At 36.3% G+C, this 8,732-nt stretch overlaps 1 pseudogene; it reads right to left on the reverse strand.

Moving 5' to 3' along the window:
- Positions 1 to 974: 974 nt before the first annotated feature.
- On the reverse strand, positions 975 to 2,802 carry LOC112318984 (ribosome production factor 1 pseudogene; annotated as a pseudogene).
- Between the last annotated feature and the right edge of the window lie 5,930 nt (positions 2,803 to 8,732).

Consider the following 8,732-nt stretch of genomic DNA (forward strand, 5'->3'; position numbering starts at 1 on the left):
ATGAAAGTATGTTTAATTTTGTCAATCTTTTTCTCTGTATCCTTTGAGATGATTACGTGGTTTTCCCCCCTTCAATTTTTAAAAATTCTCACCCAAGGACATTTCTTCATTGCTTTTAGAAAGAGAGGAGGAGAGAGAAATATCAATATGAGAAAGAAACATCAATAGCCTGACTCCCATACATACCCAACCTGGGGATCTAACTGGCAACCCAGGTATGTGCCTTAACCAAGAATCAAACCTGTGGCATCTTTGTGTATGATACAATGCTCTAACCAACCAAGCTGCACCCCCCAGTGGGTAGGGTTTCCCCATTCATTTTGTAAATGTGGTATATTACACTGATTGGTTTTTTTATGTTAAATCATCTTTTCATTCCAGAAAGAAATCACATGTGATCATGGTGCATCATCTTTTTAATATGTTGCACTCTGCTACTATTTTGTTGGAAATTTTTGCATCAATATTCGTAAGGGATATTGGTCTGTAGCTTTCTTTTTTTGTAATGTCATTATCTAGTTTTGGTATTTGGGTAATGACTTAGGAAGTGTTTCTTCATCATTTTGGGGTAAAATTTGTGAAAGATTGGCTCTAGTTCTTTAAATGTTTGGTGAAATTCACTGGTGAAGCCATCAGTCTCTCACCTTACTTTGTTGGGAGATTTCAATCTCCCATTTCAATCTCTTTCATGATATGTCTATTCAGATTTTCAATTTCTTTGTGATTTCATTTGGATAGGTTTAGGGTTTCTAGGAATGTATCCAGTTCCTCTAGGTTATGTAATCTGCTGGTATACAACTGTTATTAGTCTCTTAGAATCTTTTTTATTTATGTAGAATCAGTTCTACTGTTCCCACTTTCTTTTTTTTTAAACTGTCACCAAAATGACTTTTAATTATATTTCTTACAGAAACAGTAAGTAGTAATTCATGGCACTTGGTAATTAGTTTAGCCATGAAAAAAGGTATATGAAATCAGTGAATGCTTTTTTGAAGAGTCTTCTCTAACAAGCTAAAGATGGGCTTGCTCAGCATAATCCAGTACTGAAGAGATCTTAATTTTAACGTAAAACATGGTCCAAGTTCCTGAACTCCCAATTTCTTTTCACTCTTGAATATATATCTGTGAAATCTGAAGAAGATATATCACATTGACTGTGGAATGTGTCAAACTTCATTACAATAAACAGAATATTATGGGGAGAGAGGGATGCAAACATTTGTCCTACAGAATGACCCAGACATGTAAAATTATTCAGAATTGTTTCAGGTATGTGTTCTGTGGGGTCCTTGCCTCTCCTCCTAATTTGTTTACTGTTGGGGGGCTTTAACGCAGCCCCCCAGGTTCTGCCACGGCCGAAGGAAAAGACTACCAAGACATGATCTGCTTGGGGAGGAAAGGTGGCCGTTTCTCTCAGGGGGAGAAGGGCCCTGAGCCTCTCTCTCCAGGGGCTTTTATTAGGTTCATTCGCATAGGAATACAGATGAAGCTCATCAATCATTGTCAGCCAGTAAGGGTTAAACAATACAAGATTTACAGAGAACTCTGAGGGCTTATTCTGAGTTACAGCCAATTAGTTAGAGGGCCATAAAACTTTAGGCGCCAGACTCATCTCAGGTCTGGACCCTTATCCCTTAAACTGAGGGTACAAATTAAGTAGGTTTCACAGGAATGTATGTATTTTTGTTAGGCCTGATTCCCCAGGGAATCTGCCCCTCCCAGCACAGGACTGCACTGCCCTCTGTTATTGCTTCAGGCTTAAGTCAGGCAAGGGAAGTAAGGCAGCCAAGAGATTAGGAGACTTCTTGCAGACAGAATGAGGACTCAGGCTATTTTAAAGCCGAGGGGCGAGGGTCCATCACCCCTTTTCCACAGCCCCCCAAGTCCTTCCCTGCAGGCCTCTTTCGTGACCACAGCCTGTCTTAGGTTGATCCTCCCTTGAGGATTCTTACCCGTCATTGGCTAACTGGCCAAGCTCAGGGCCAAGCAGGGTGAAGTGGGCAGAAGTGCCCAGGGAGACAAGCTTTGTCTCCTTAGTGGTTTATGGTCCCAACTCTGACTCAGCCTTAACCATGAGGGGTTACAGCCTCTGAAACCAGGCAGGGCGGTTCCCAACAGTTTACACTTAGAACACTTTTCATTTGAGCAGTTGGTCCATTTGGCAAGTGACTCAGAATTAACCCATTTGGTGTTTTATAATCTTCATTAATAATGACCAGATATGTGAATTCTCTTGAGATGCCTTGTGGAATAATTTTTTTCAGAGCTGGCCCTTCTCTGTAATAAACATGTGAGTTTAGTGTAACTGTGGTAAGATGTTCAGAGTGATACCGTTCTCCCATGATATCTATACGATGTTGTAATCAGAACCTTGAGAAAGGTTTGTTGACGTAACAAATTCATCTGTAGCTTCATCGTAACAACCTCTTCATCATTAGGGTCTACTCTGATTACATCATACACTCACTGATTGTCCATGGTCTTGGATATAGGCTTTGGTGGAGCTTTATCACTAAGAGCCTCTTTCTCTTTGAAGTTTTTTCTTAGCTGCCAACTTTTCCTTCCACTGCTGTTCTTTCCACCACGTGAACATAAGTGTCACTGCTGTGTGTTCTTAATCTCTGAAATGCTAAAACTAAGAGGAAAGGCAGACACTTTGGGTGGTTGGAACCCACTTTCCATCACGTCATCCTCAGTGACTGCAGCCCCCTGAGGTTATTCAGTAGCACCTTTTAGTTTCAGGCCTTTCTGCTGCTGCAGGTCTTCTCCATGGTGTTTGCACCCTAACCTTCCCACTTTCATGTCTGCTTTTAGTAACTTTAATCTTCTCTCTGTTTTTTTTAGTCAATCTAGATAAAAATTTTTCTCAATTTTCTTGAACTCTTTGAATAACTAAGTTTTCATTTTACTGATTTTCTCTATTATTTTTTATTATTTATTTCCATCACTCTTCTAATCCTTATTTCCTTCCTTCTGCTTCCTTTGGATTTAATTTGTTCTTTTTCTGGGTTGTTAAGATAGGTTTCCCTAAGTTGTAAAGATAAGTTGTTAACTTGATAACATTTTTTGTTTTTTAATTTGCTTATAGCTGTAAGTCTACCACTTGGCATTGCTTTCTCTGTGTCCCATACACTTTGCATGTTGTGTTTTCATCTTTATTTGTCTCTAAGTAATTTCAAAATTTCTTCTTTGACCCATTCATTGTTTAAGAGTTTAATTTCCTCAAATTTGCGATTTTCTCAGATGTCTTTCTGTTCATGATTTCTAACTTCATTGTGGTAAGAGAAGATGTTTTATATGATATTTATGTCTTTATATCTATTAAAATTTAATTTGTGACCTGATGATGGCCTGTCCTAAAAAATATCCTATGTGCATTCGAGAAGAATGTATATGTTATTGTTATTGAATTGAGTATTCATTATGCATCTATTAGTATTTGTTGATATATTGTATTGTTTATTCCTTTACCTCCTTACTAATCTTCTCTCTAGTTTTTCTATTTATTATCAAGAAGATATTGAAGTCTTCAACTATTTTTTTTACTAATGTCTATTTTTCCCTTCAATTATGTCAATTTTGGCTTCATATATTTTGATAGTGTTATTAGGTATATTAATGCTTACAATTGTTATATACTTTTGTATTAAGTTTTCATTAATTTACAGCATCCCTTTTTGTCACTTATAAATGCTTTTTATTTAAAGTCCACTTTGTTTAATATTACTATATCCACTTCTGCTCTCCTTTGGTTACAATTTGCATAGGCTACCTTTTTTTATCCCTTCACTTTCAGTCTATTCATGTCTGTGAAACTATGGTGAGTCCTTCATAAATAACATTGGTTGCATAATTTTTAAAATCCATTCTGCCACTCTGTCTTTTTATTAGAGAGTTTAATACACTTACATTTAAAGTAACTACTGATAAGGAGAGAATTACATCATTCATTTTGTTATTTGTTTTTTACATGCCTTCTCCTATTACATTTTGTCCCTTATTTCTTAAATGTCTTTTGTCTTTCATTGATTTTTTACAGTGAAATTTTTAAGTTTCTCTCTCATTGCCTTTTGTGCACATTCAGTAACTATGTTCATGTGGTTGGCATGAAGATTACACTTAACCTGCTAAAGTTATAACTCTAGTTTAGTTTTTATAGCAGCTTTTTCAACAAGATACAAAACTCTGCTCCTTTACAACTGTGTTCCCACCCTTTTTTTCTTATTTTAGATGTTATATAATGACATGTTTATATATGAGGTGCCCAAACATAAACTAATAATTTTTACTGCATTAGTTTTTTATATTATGTAGAAAACAAAATGTGAAGTTACAAGTGAATATTAAAATAATACCAACTTTTAGACTAGTACTTGTGTGTGTTTTCATATAAAGGGAGTAACTAACCATTGTAACAACAATATTAGCTTTTATAATTTGCCCCCGTATTTACCGTTACTGAGATCTTAATTTCTTCTTACAGCATTGTCTCTCTCTAGTGATATCTCATTTCAACCTGCAGGACACCCTTCAGCATTTGTTGCAGGGCGTGTCCAGTGGTAGCACATTTCATCAACTTTTGTGTATCTAGGAATATATTAATTTCTTTTACACTTTTGAAGGACAGATTTTCTGGATATGGAATTCTTACTTGACATTATTTTTCATTTGAGCACTTTAAATAAATCATCCCATTGCCTTCTCACCAACAAAGTTTTTTGGCAAGAAATCTGGTTTTTGAGGGCCACTTGTATGGGATGAGTCATTTCTCTCTTGCTGTTTTCAAGAGTCTTTGTTTTTCAACATTTTAATTATAACGTGCCTTTGAGTTCCACCTACTTGGTTACACAATAGCACTTGTATATGATGCACACACACACAGGCACACGTACACGCGTGGTTGTCTCAAAAGAATTAAAGGAGTTAAGTGACATATCCAAATAAAATGAGCTAGAGAATAAAACAAATTTGAGTCAAAAAATTTTAACCTGGCTCTTCCATACTGGAACTAGACAATCTTGAAGTTCCATTACGATATTATGCTCCTCTTTCATTCTACAGGACTTCTTTATGTTTATATTTATTTTTCAAGACCAATCATCATCACGACCTCCACTGCAAGAGCCCCAGTCTTTCATGATTCTTCTTGCACGCATCCCTTAGCATTTGTTACGTCACAGTTACTTGTATGCATCTCTTACTCCTCACACTATTTTTTAAAAAATGGCAAGTATTCCTTACTTACTGAATTTCTGTTGCTCAGCACAATTCCTGAAACAGGAAAAGTTTTGTATAAAAAGTGAGGAGAAAAGGGTTGGAATTAGAGCTGGGATGGGCAACATTTGCTCAGTAGTAAAGTGTGTTCCAAAGCTTGAAATTACAAATCAGAGTACAGTGTTTAAGGGCAGCAATGCCAAGCCGGCTGACAAACAATCTAGGAAAACAACATATGGTCTCATATGGTATCTAATTCAACTAGCAGAGCTGAGAATATAGAAAGCTCTAAGTAAGTGTCAGAAAAATTTTAATTTATGATTTCAATCAGTTCAAATTACTGTATTTAAAGTACTGCCAGAAGGAAGAATAGTATGGATAGTATGAATTCTAGACATTAGTCTCTGTGTGAGTAAAATTATGAGTAGACTGATTCAGGGTCATTATGTTCTAACAGCTACCACAGAATGGACTACCCTGTAATTTAGCTCCTTGCCCATGTTCAAATGCAGTCTGGTAAAGTCCAGACAAGTTCTGTGAAGAACTGGACACTGCACCAGATCAACTTAATCTTTAATAACTCATCAGGAATTTCTACTTTCTCTAAAATTAAATACCTATCAATTAGGATGTCAGGATTCCAGGCCACAGGATTGCTGATTTTCTAGTTATTGTTATGTGTTCTATGGGCAATAGATAGCAAAAACTCTTCAGTTTGGATTTGAAGCATTTACATAAACATGTTTGAATAATGCAACTACTGTTATAAAGAAAGGAAGACACAACTCAGATTCTAGAGATGGTAAGTGTCTCATTGTCTAAGAATCTATGAGATATATTTAAGTTCTATTCTTTACTGAATGGAAATTAAGCCATTTACTCAAATGCTTGTGGCCTGGTTTTATTTTTCAACAAAATTCTACTTCTTAGAAAAAGGAATGCCTCTGGATATTTTATTTTACAATTCTTTTTAAAATATGTATTTTAGAGAAGAGGTCAACAAACTATAGTCAGTGCACCAAATCCAGCTTACCTCCTGTTTTTATAAATAAAATTTTATTAAGCACAGTTTCGCTCATTCACTTACAGGGTGTGTATGGCTAATTTTGCATTCCTCTAGCAAAGTGAAGTAGATGCAACAGGCTACATAGTCAGTCAAGCCCCACATATTTGCTGTCTGGCTCTTTATAGGACAGGTTTACTGACCCAAGTTTTAGAGCTATTGTTCACAAACACAGGTCAGAGATTCATGCCTGACGGACCACATCAGACTGGCATGGGGGATTTAAAATTTTACAGCTTCTCTGAGGACAAGTTGCTATAATAGTCAAATTACACATGTGTGTACTTTTTTATTCAGCAATCTCCTCTCAGATTCTAATCTGGCGGTATCCTAGCCAAAGTATAAAAGGTTGTGCTAATCACTGCAGTACTATTTGTATTAACACAAGGTTAGAAACAACCCATTTTCCCCTAAGAGAGGACTGCCTGGATAAACCTTAAACATCCACGCAACGGAGTATAATAGTAATGCAGCAATATTAAAGAATGAAGACTAACTCTGTATACTATGAAGGAGTGATACCAAGATATAATGTTGAATAAAAAATATTGAGTAAACTGTGTATAAGGTATATTTTACTGTGTGTAATGTATATCTTATATTCCACTCATACTAGAAAGTATGAGTGGAATATAAAATATACATTAATATATAGCATATATTATATTAATAATAAACCATTGGAAGGATGCTCATAAAAATAACAAAAATATTTATACAGACCATAAGGTAGACTTTTTTTAATATAACTTGGTTTGTAGGACTCATTTTTAAATCTTGTAAATATTTTACAAAAATATTGTTTATCTGGATAAACAATGCCCGAAAATGAAACCAGTTAAACTATGTGTGTAGTTGGTGGCATAGCCTCAGAAAGGGGCAATGTGGTAGGCAGAATAGTGGCCCTCCCCCACATGCCCAGGCCCTAGTCCTCAGAACCTGTGAGTATTTTCCTGTATGTGGCAAAGGACTTCCTTAGGATGCAAATCTCCAGAAGGGCAAGTTAGCCTGGATTATCTGGGTGTGACCATATGCGTCCTTAAAAGAGAAAAACCTTTTCCAGCTTTATTCAGAGAGCCCTGTGAAGACTGAGGAAGTACCCAAAAGATGGCAAAATTACCATCTTTGAAGATGAAAGAAGGGTGCCATGAATGAGCTAGGTGGACAGCTTGTAAAATAAAGCAATGAAATGGGCTTTCCTCAAAAGCCTCTAGGAAGAAAATCAGCCCTGCCAACACCTTGATTTTAGCCCAGTATTGAACTTCTGGACTACAAAGCTAAGATAATAACTTTGTATTGTCTTAAGCCACTAAGTTTGTAATTTGTTACAGTAGCAATAAAAAACTAATACAGAGATATACTTTAAGGACTAACAGATTGTAAATGCTCTTAAACTATTTTTAGTCACCATAAATTAGTGCCTCCATTTTTATGTATTAAAAGAGAGTAACTTTGTCATTGTTTCTGAGAACAAAGATATTTAGCATAAGAGATACAATATGGAGATCTGAGATTGATGAGGTTAAGAAAAATACTCCATATTCCTAAATTAGAATCAGAAATGTCCTTATGATCCACAAAACTATTATATATTTTTTTTCCTGGAATGAATTTCCCCACGCAACCCACCTCCACCTCTCACCCTCAATCCTACCCCATTAAGACTGTGTCCATGGGTCCTTTATACATATTCCTTGACAACCCTTTCCCTTCTCTCAACCTTTATCCTCCTCCCTCCTCCCCTCTAGTTACTGTCACTTTGTTCTTTATTGCAATGTCTCTGGTTATATATTGCTTGCTTGTTTGTTTTTGTTGATTAGGTTCCACTAATAGGTGAGATCATATGGTATTTGTCTTTCACAGTCTGGTTTACTTCACTTAGCATAATACTCTCCAGTTCCATCCACACTATTGCAAAGGGTAGGAGCTCCTTCTTTTTTCCTGCTGCATATTATTCAATTGTGTAAATGTACCATAGCTTTTTGATCCACTCATTTACTGATAGTCAGTTAGGTTGTTCCAGCACTTGGCTATTGTAACTTGTGCTGCTATGAACATTGTGGTGCATAGGTTCTTTTGAATTGGTGTTTAAGGGTTCTTCAGATATATTCCCAGCAGTGGAATTGCTGGGACAAAAGATGTTCCATCTTTAGTTTTTTTGAGGAAATTCCCTACTGTTTTCCACAGTGGATTCACCAGTCTGCATTCCCACCAACAGTGCACTAGGGTTCCCTTTTCTCCACAACCCTGCCAACACTTGTTTGTTGATTTGTTTATGAAGGCCATTCTGACAGGTGTGAAGTGGTATCATTGTGGTTTTAATTTGCTTCTCTCTGATGGCTAGTGATGCTGAGCATCATTTCATATGTTTCTGAGACCTCTGTATGTTCTCCTTGGAGAAATGTCTGTTCAGGTCCTCTGCCCATTTATTAATTGGGTTTTTTTGTCTTCCTGG

This window comes from Desmodus rotundus, chromosome 3 (assembly GCF_022682495.2).
Source record: "Desmodus rotundus isolate HL8 chromosome 3, HLdesRot8A.1, whole genome shotgun sequence".
NCBI lineage: Eukaryota > Metazoa > Chordata > Mammalia > Chiroptera > Phyllostomidae > Desmodus > Desmodus rotundus.